The following is a 7,588-nucleotide window of genomic DNA, read 5'->3' as shown; positions in this document are numbered from 1 at the left end:
TTCCACAGACTCCTCTTATTGTGTCTAGTTTCTAGAACCATAAATTTTTTTCATGAGAACCAGCATGGAAGGAGGTTCAGATTTAGTAAAACAAAAGAAGAAGATGAAACGTATATTTCCACCATTTATGTAACGACCCTAAATTTTCACACACTCATAGTCACTACTAACGTCTCATGCTTATCTATAATGCGGAAATATAACTCTTACATGAACATCATTTATAACGTAAACTTCAAAAACGCTTAAAACAACTTTTTCTCTGGAAAACACAGCCATGGTCTTACGTATGAGAACCTCCCCCGCTCACGCCCATCGCGTTTCGATCATGCCGCCCCGCATGCGTTAAATCCGATTTTGTGCGCATGGCATGTCAGGTGCGATCATACCAGCACTAATGCACCGGATCCCATTAGAACTCCGCAGTTAAGCGTGCTTTGGCGGGTGCGATCATACCAGCACTAATGCACCGGATCCCATTAGAACTCCGCAGTTAAGCGTGCTTTGGCGAGAGTAGTACTAACAGCACTAATGCACCGGATCCCATTAGAACTCCGCAGTTAAGCGTGCTTTGGCGAGAGTAGTACTAAGTTGGGTGACCACTTGGGAAGTCCTTGTGTTGCACCCCTTTTTTTCTTTCAATTTCTCCCCGTTCTTTTCTTCCTTTCTCTACAAATGAGAACCTCCCCCGCTCACGCCCATCGCGTTTCGATCATGCCGCCCCGCATGCGTTAAATCCAATTTTGTGCGCATGGCATGTCGGGTGCGATCATACCATCACTAATGCACCGGATCCCATCAGAACTCNTTCGGGTGCGATCATACCATCACTAATGCACCGGATCCCATCAGAACTCCGCAGTTAAGCGTGCTTGGGCGAGAGTAGTACTAAGTTGGGTGACCACTTGGGAAGTCCTCGTGTTGGACCCCTTTTTTCTTTCAATTTCTCCCAGTTCTTTTCTTCCTTTCTCTACAAATGAGAACCTCCCCCGCTCACGCCCATCGCGTTTCGATCATGCCGCCCCGCATGCGTTAAATCCGATTTTGTGCGCATGGCATGTCGGGTGCGATCATACCATCACTAATGCACCGGATCCCATCAGAACTCTGCAGTTAAGCTTGCTTGGGCGAGAGTAGTACTAAGTTCACTAATGCACCGGATCCCATCAGAACTCTGCAGTTAAGCTTGCTTGGGCGAGAGTAGTACTAAGTTGGGTGACCACTTGGGAAGTACTCGTGTTGCACGCTTGGGCGAGAGTAGTACTAAGTTGGGTGACCAGTTGGGAAGTACTCGTGTTGCACCCCTTTTTTTGTTTCAATTTCCAGTTGGGAAGTACTCGTGTTGCACCCCTTTTTTTGTTTCAATTTCTCCCAGTTCTTTTCTTCCTTTCTCTACAAATGAGAACCTCCCCCGCTCACGCCCATCGCGTTTCGATCATGCCGCCCCGCATGCGTTAAATTCGATTTTGTGCGCATGGCATGTCGGGTGCGATCATACCAGCACTAATGCACCGGATCCCATCAGAACTCTGCAGTTAAGCGTGCTTGGGCGAGAGTAGTACTAAGTTGGGTGACCACTTGGGAAGTCCTCGGGTTGCACCCCTTTTTTTCTTTCAATTTCTCCCAGTTCTTTTCTTCCTTTCTCTACAAATGAGAACCTCCCCCGCTCACGCCCATCGCGTTTCGATCATGCCGCCCCGCATGCGTTAAATTCGATTTTGTGCACATGGCATGTCGGGTGCGATCATACCAGCACTAATGCACCGGATCCCATCAGAACTCCGCAGTCAAGCGTGCTTGGGCGAGAGTAGTACTAAGTTGGGTGACCACTTGGGAAGTCCTCGTGTTGCACTCCTTTTTTTCTTTCAATTTCTCCCAGTTCTTTTCTTCCTTTCTCTACAAATGAGAACCTCCCCCGCTCACGCCCATCGCGTTTCGATCATGCCGCCCCGCATGCGTTAAATCCGATTTTGTGCGCATGGCATGTCGGGTGCGATCATACCATCACTAATGCACCGGATCCCATCAGAACTCCGCAGTTAAGCGTGCTTGGGCGAGAGTAGTGCTAAGTTTGGTGACCACTTGGGAAGTCCTCGTGTTGCACCCCTTTTTTTCTTTCAATTTCTCCCAGTTCTTTTCTTCCTTTCTCTACAAATGAGAACCTCCCCCGCTCACGCCCATCGCGTTTCGATCATGCCGCCCCGCATGCGTTAAATCCGATTTTGTGCGCATGGCATGTCGGGTGCGATCATACCAGCACTAATGCAACGGATCCCATCAGAACTCCGCAGTTAAGCGTGCTTGGGCGAGAGTAGTACTAAGTTGGGTTTCCACTTGGGAAGTGCTCGTGTTGCACCCCGTTTTTTTCTTTCAATTTCTCCCAGTTCTTTTCTTCCTTTCTCTACAAATGAGAACCTCCCCCGCTCACGCCCATCGCGTTTCGATCATGCCGCCCTCATGCGTTAAATTCGATTTTGTGCGCATGGCATGTCGGGTGCGATCATACCATCACTAATGCACCGGATCCCATCAGAACTCCGCAGTTAAGCGTGCTTGGGCGAGAGTAGTACTAAGTTGGGTGACCACTTGGGAATTCCTCGTGTTGCACCCCTTTTTTTCTTTCAATTTCTCCCAGTTCTTTTCTTCCTTTCTCTACAAATGAGAACCTCCCCCACTCACGCCCATCGCGTTTCGATCATGCCGCCCCGCATGCGTTAAATCCGATCTTGTGCGCATGGCATGTCGGGTGCGATCATACCAGCACTAATGCACCAGATCCCATCAGAACTCCGCAGTTAAGCGTGCTTGGGCGAGAGTAGTACTAAGTTGGGTGACCACTTGGGAAGTCCTCGTGTTGCACCCCTTTTTTTCTTTCAATTTCTCCCAGTTCTTTTCTTCCTTTCTCTACAAATGAGAACCTCCCCCGCTCACGCCCATCGCGTTTCGATCATGCCGCCCCGCATGCGTTAAATCCGATTTTGTGCGCATGGCATATCGGGTGCGATCATACCAGCACTAATGCACCAGATCCCATCAGAACTCCGCAGTTAAGCGTGCTTGGGCGAGAGTAGTACTAAGTTGGGTGACCACTTGGGAAGTCCTCGTGTTGCACCCCTTTTTTTCTTTCAATTTCTCCCAGTTCTTTTCTTCCTTTCTCTACAAATGAGAACCTCCCCCGCTCACGCCCATCGCGTTTCGATCATGCCGCCCCGCATGCGTTAAATCCGATTTTGTGCGCATGGCATGTCGGGTGCGATCATACCAGCACTAATACACCGGATCCCATCAGAACTCCGCAGTTATGCGCGCTTGGGCGAGAGTAGTACTAAGTTGGGTGACCACTTGGGAAGTCCTCGTGTTGCACCCTTTTTTTTCTTTCAATTTCTCTTTTCTTCCTTTCTCTACAAATGAGAACCCCTCCCCCGCTCACGCCCATCGCGTTTCGATCATGCCGCCCCGCATGCGTTAAATCCGATTTTGTGCGCATGGCATGTCGGGTGCGATCATACCAGCACTAATGCACCGGATCCCATCAGAACTCCGCAGTTAAGCGTGCTTGGGCGAGAGTAGTACTAAGTTAGGTGACCACTTGGGAAGTCCTCGTGTTGCACCCCTTTTTTTCTTTCAATTTCTCCCAGTTCTTTTCTTTCTTTCTCTACAAATGAGAACCTCCCCCGCTCACGCCCATCGCGTTTCGATCATGCCGCCCCGCATGCGTTAAATCCGATTTTGTGCGCATGGCATGTCGGGTGCGATCATACCAGCACTAATGCTCCGGATCCCATCAGAATTTCGCGGTTAAGCGTGTGGCCACTTGGGAAGGTAAGCTAATATATGGATACCGGATCCCATCAGAATTTCGCGGTTAAGCGTGTGGCCACTTGGGAAGGTAAGCTAATATATGGATAAAGCATCCCATCAGAATTTCGCGGTTAAGCGTGTGGCCACTTGGGAAGGTAAGCTAATATATGGATAAAGCAATCCATCAGAATTTCGCGGTTAAGCGTGTGGCCACTTGGGAAGGTAAGCTAATATATGGATAAAGCAATTCTTATAGTAGCAAGCTAGCCCCTTATCTGCGTGGAGGAAAAATGGGACTATTCTGAGGGCCTGGGCTGGAGTGGACAGTACTCCTTGGCCTTTTACTAGTTAGTCCCCCCGGTAAAGCCCCCACCCCTGACGACCTATTCTATACCAGCTTCTTCTATAGATGAGATAACTGGAGCAGATTTAATAGCAAGGGATATTGACCCAGCAGCTTGTTGCGCAAAAGAATATGTTTCAAAACCAAGAAGCTCCATTCTTCGTTAGAGTGGTTCTTCGACTGTTCACCTACTAAATAAATGATCATCTTCTTCATCGCTACGCTACGGGGGAGCATTGCTACGGGGGAGCATTGTCCGAGTGAATAAGCAGGGCAAAGCTTGATTTTCGAGGCTGGGCTGACATCACATACACAAGTGCTCTCTAAACCGTGCAATAAGGGCAGGCAGATCGGATCGAAGGGTTGTCCATTGGGATTGGGCATGGACAATCATGACAAGTTAATTGTAAAATAACATAAAAATAAAATAATAAACAATCAAACAAATAAGGGACTATTATATTTTTTAGTAGAATTGCACATGCCCTAACTATGTATAAACACAATATTAAGAAGTAAAATTCTATATTGTTTTTTTTAAGATCTAAATATGATCTTTAGGAATAAAATGAGAACAAAGTCAAAAGGCCAAGGAGGGTGGAAATGACAATCAACAAATAAATGGAAAGATTGAAAAATATATAAATAATTAATCAATTCTAGGCATGAACTAAATGACCTTAATTAAAGTAAATTAAAAGTCTTAAAATACATTAATGAAATACAATAACTCTAAATTGTAATCCACCCAAAATTCAAAACATGAAACTTCATTTCTCTTCAATGTGGCATGAACTGAAATATCTTTTGATAATTTCAACAATATTTTCTTCAAATCTTCATTGAAGCATATTGTATGATTGATGTCTCTTGGTTCATATCACAAAGCAACTACCTTTTGTTTTGTTGATTGCTAGTAGATCGCACTGCCTGAGAGGAAGTAAATCACCCCACTGGTGCTCTTACGATCATCAACGTCACCGGTCATGTCACTATCGCTGTAGCCAACAAGCTCAAGCTTCTCCTTTCCTCTCCTGGTGCAGTATCTCACACCCCAGCCTCTGGTTCCAGCCACATAGTGCAGGATGCGCTTGACAACCACAAGAGGCTCCTCCCTAGGTTCTTCCATGAATCTACTTACGTATCCAACTAAGTAAGCAAGGTCAGGACGTGTGTTTATCAGATAGCGCAGGCTTTTGACAATGTTGCGGTAATTGGTGGCATTAATTGCCGTCATAGTGCCGGCCTTCCTTAGTTGGAGTCGGGCCCTCCATTGGAGTCTTTATAGGGTTACTGTCCACAAGCCCAGTTGTGTCCAACAGCTTCTTCGCATATGCACTTTAGCAGATGGTGATGCCGGTAGTACCCTGTTGCACTTCGATGTCGAGGTAGTAGCTGAGCATGCCAAGATCGCTCATCTTGAAGTTCTTTGACATCTCCCTCTTGAATCTTCCGAGGACTTCCATGTCGCCTCCAGTGATTATGAGGTCATCGACGTACACTGATAAGATAAGGAACCACTACAAGGGGAGTAAGATTCGGATTACCTTGTTGATCGAATATCTCAAGGCAAGAACATTGTTTGAAATTCAAATCACTCCACAAGCAAAATCGATCATGTCTAGCTTGAATGATTCTTGTTGATCAAATATCTCAAGGCAAGAACACTTGCTTGAGATTCGAATCACTCCACAAGCAAGATTAATCATGTCGAGCTTGAATGATTCTACATGCAACCTAAACTACATAGAATTGCAAAGAAACTTAGCCATTGGCTAAAGAAGAGGACAAATGCTTCTTTTTCTATATTTTCCAAGTCTCTTACCAATACAATATACATGGCTTTATATAGCCTAAAAAATGAAACTATTAAAGGCACTCCAAGAGTTGTAACCTTCATACTTTATGGCCATAATTAGCCATTATGTAAATGTAACCTAAAGTAAATAAAATGTCTTAAAATACAATAACTCTAAATTGTAACCCACCCAAAATTTATAACAATCAAACTTCATTCTTCTTCAATGTGGCATGAATTAAAACATCTTTTGATAATTTTGACAACATTTTCTTCACATCTTCATTGAAGTATATTGTATGATTGATGTTTTTTGGTTTATATCATACACTCTCACGATTAGTCGCTACTCGTCGTGGCCGGGCGTGTACATGTCATGCTCAGAGGCACAGCGCTTGAACTTTAGCGATAATAGGGTACTGTCGAGCTTCGTGTTTCAGGCTCGTGGTGCATGCCGAAGCCCATAGAGTGCCTTGTGCAGGCACAATACCTTGTCAGGGTTGTCGTTGTCCAGGAAGTTCGGTGGTTGTTGAACATAGTCAGTCTCCTTCAGCTCTCCGTTTAGGAACGCGGGTTTCACGTCGATGAGGTGGACTTCTCAGGAATGATGTGCCGCGATTGCCAGCAATAGGTGGGTAGATTCCAGCTTTGTCACTGGTGCGAATACCTCCTCAAAATCCACTCCTTGCTTCTAGACGTAGCCCTTCACCACCAGACTGACCTTGAGTTTCACAACTTCTCCCTTTTCGTTCGCATCAGTCTGAAGACCCATTTGAGCCCTATGACTTGGTGTCCCAGTGACATATCCTCTAGACTTTATGTCTGGTTCTCGGTGATGAATTTCATCTCCTTCTGCATTGCCTTCAGCTGGCACGGGTTCCTTTCTGCTTCAGCGAAGGTGTTCGGTTCATCTGCGTTGATGACATGCAGTTCGGCCACCTCTTGTTCCAGTTTGCGTGCTGCTAGTCTAGGGGCTTCACCTCCTCCCACTAGGTCGTCCATCCTCCAGTACCTGGCTACCAGATCTTCATCGTGATCGACATCCAGCGTCGAATCCACAGTCCGTGGTGTTGCAAATTCCACTGGTTCAAGGGGTGCAACTGCTGGCGGCTGTGACGGTTCCTGATGCTGTGCTCCTCCTTCTTCTGGCTCGATGACGAGGTACTCCACCGTGAATTGATTTGGGTTGTGGGCTGTCTCGATCACGTCGTTCCACTGCCTGAAGGTGCTTTCGTCGAAGATGACATCACGAGACACGTGGGCTCACCCCCCGCAGGATCATAGAGTCTGTACGCCTTGCTCCCAGGTTTGTAGCCGATGAAGACGACCTTCAACCCCTTTGGATCGAGCTTGACAAGGTTGGAACGCGCTACCTTCATGTATGCGACACATCCGAACACTCGAAAATGATGTACCACTGGCTTTCTATTGTACCAGGCCTCATGTGGCATCTTCCCGTCTAGGCTTCACATTAGCGACCGATTGAGAAGATAGACAGTCGTCATTACCGCCTCTCCCCAGAATCTTTCAGGCATCCCAGCTGTCATCAACAAAGATCTTGTTGTTTTGCTAGAGGGAGTAGGGCATTGTTAGTCGCTGCTGCATGCCGAGCTCGTCGCAGTAGTTACTGAAGCTCGCTGAGGTGA

General features: G+C 46.6%; 10 non-coding genes and 1 pseudogene across 10 annotated transcripts; all 11 read left to right on the top strand.

Annotated features, from left to right (window-relative positions):
* The first annotated feature begins 509 nt into the window (after positions 1-509).
* LOC111475165 lies at positions 510-628 on the top strand (annotated as a pseudogene).
* Positions 629-811: 183 nt separating this feature from the next.
* LOC111475163 lies at positions 812-930 on the top strand. Its single transcript, XR_002716361.1, has one exon. It is a non-coding gene; the product is annotated as a 5S ribosomal RNA (ribosomal RNA).
* Positions 931-1,484: 554 nt separating this feature from the next.
* Positions 1,485-1,603, top strand: LOC111475160. The gene has a single exon (XR_002716358.1). It is a non-coding gene; the product is annotated as a 5S ribosomal RNA (ribosomal RNA).
* Positions 1,604-1,736: 133 nt separating this feature from the next.
* LOC111475159 lies at positions 1,737-1,855 on the top strand. The gene has a single exon (XR_002716357.1). It is a non-coding gene; the product is annotated as a 5S ribosomal RNA (ribosomal RNA).
* Positions 1,856-1,988: 133 nt separating this feature from the next.
* On the top strand, positions 1,989-2,107 carry LOC111475164. Its single transcript, XR_002716362.1, has one exon. It is a non-coding gene; the product is annotated as a 5S ribosomal RNA (ribosomal RNA).
* Positions 2,108-2,240: 133 nt separating this feature from the next.
* Positions 2,241-2,359, top strand: LOC111475162. Its single transcript, XR_002716360.1, has one exon. It is a non-coding gene; the product is annotated as a 5S ribosomal RNA (ribosomal RNA).
* Positions 2,360-2,492: 133 nt separating this feature from the next.
* On the top strand, positions 2,493-2,611 carry LOC111475169. The gene has a single exon (XR_002716366.1). It is a non-coding gene; the product is annotated as a 5S ribosomal RNA (ribosomal RNA).
* Positions 2,612-2,744: 133 nt separating this feature from the next.
* On the top strand, positions 2,745-2,863 carry LOC111475167. The gene has a single exon (XR_002716364.1). It is a non-coding gene; the product is annotated as a 5S ribosomal RNA (ribosomal RNA).
* A 133-nt stretch (positions 2,864-2,996) lies between these two features.
* LOC111475166 lies at positions 2,997-3,115 on the top strand. Its single transcript, XR_002716363.1, has one exon. It is a non-coding gene; the product is annotated as a 5S ribosomal RNA (ribosomal RNA).
* Positions 3,116-3,248: 133 nt separating this feature from the next.
* LOC111475161 lies at positions 3,249-3,367 on the top strand. Its single transcript, XR_002716359.1, has one exon. It is a non-coding gene; the product is annotated as a 5S ribosomal RNA (ribosomal RNA).
* A 128-nt stretch (positions 3,368-3,495) lies between these two features.
* On the top strand, positions 3,496-3,614 carry LOC111475168. Its single transcript, XR_002716365.1, has one exon. It is a non-coding gene; the product is annotated as a 5S ribosomal RNA (ribosomal RNA).
* Positions 3,615-7,588: the final 3,974 nt, after the last annotated feature.

This window comes from Cucurbita maxima, unplaced genomic scaffold, assembly GCF_002738345.1.
Source record: "Cucurbita maxima cultivar Rimu unplaced genomic scaffold, Cmax_1.0 Cma_Scf01074, whole genome shotgun sequence".
Classification (NCBI taxonomy): Eukaryota; Viridiplantae; Streptophyta; class Magnoliopsida; order Cucurbitales; family Cucurbitaceae; genus Cucurbita; species Cucurbita maxima.
Note: the sequence above shows the minus strand (reverse complement) of the source record. Positions and strands in the feature narration are given on the sequence as shown.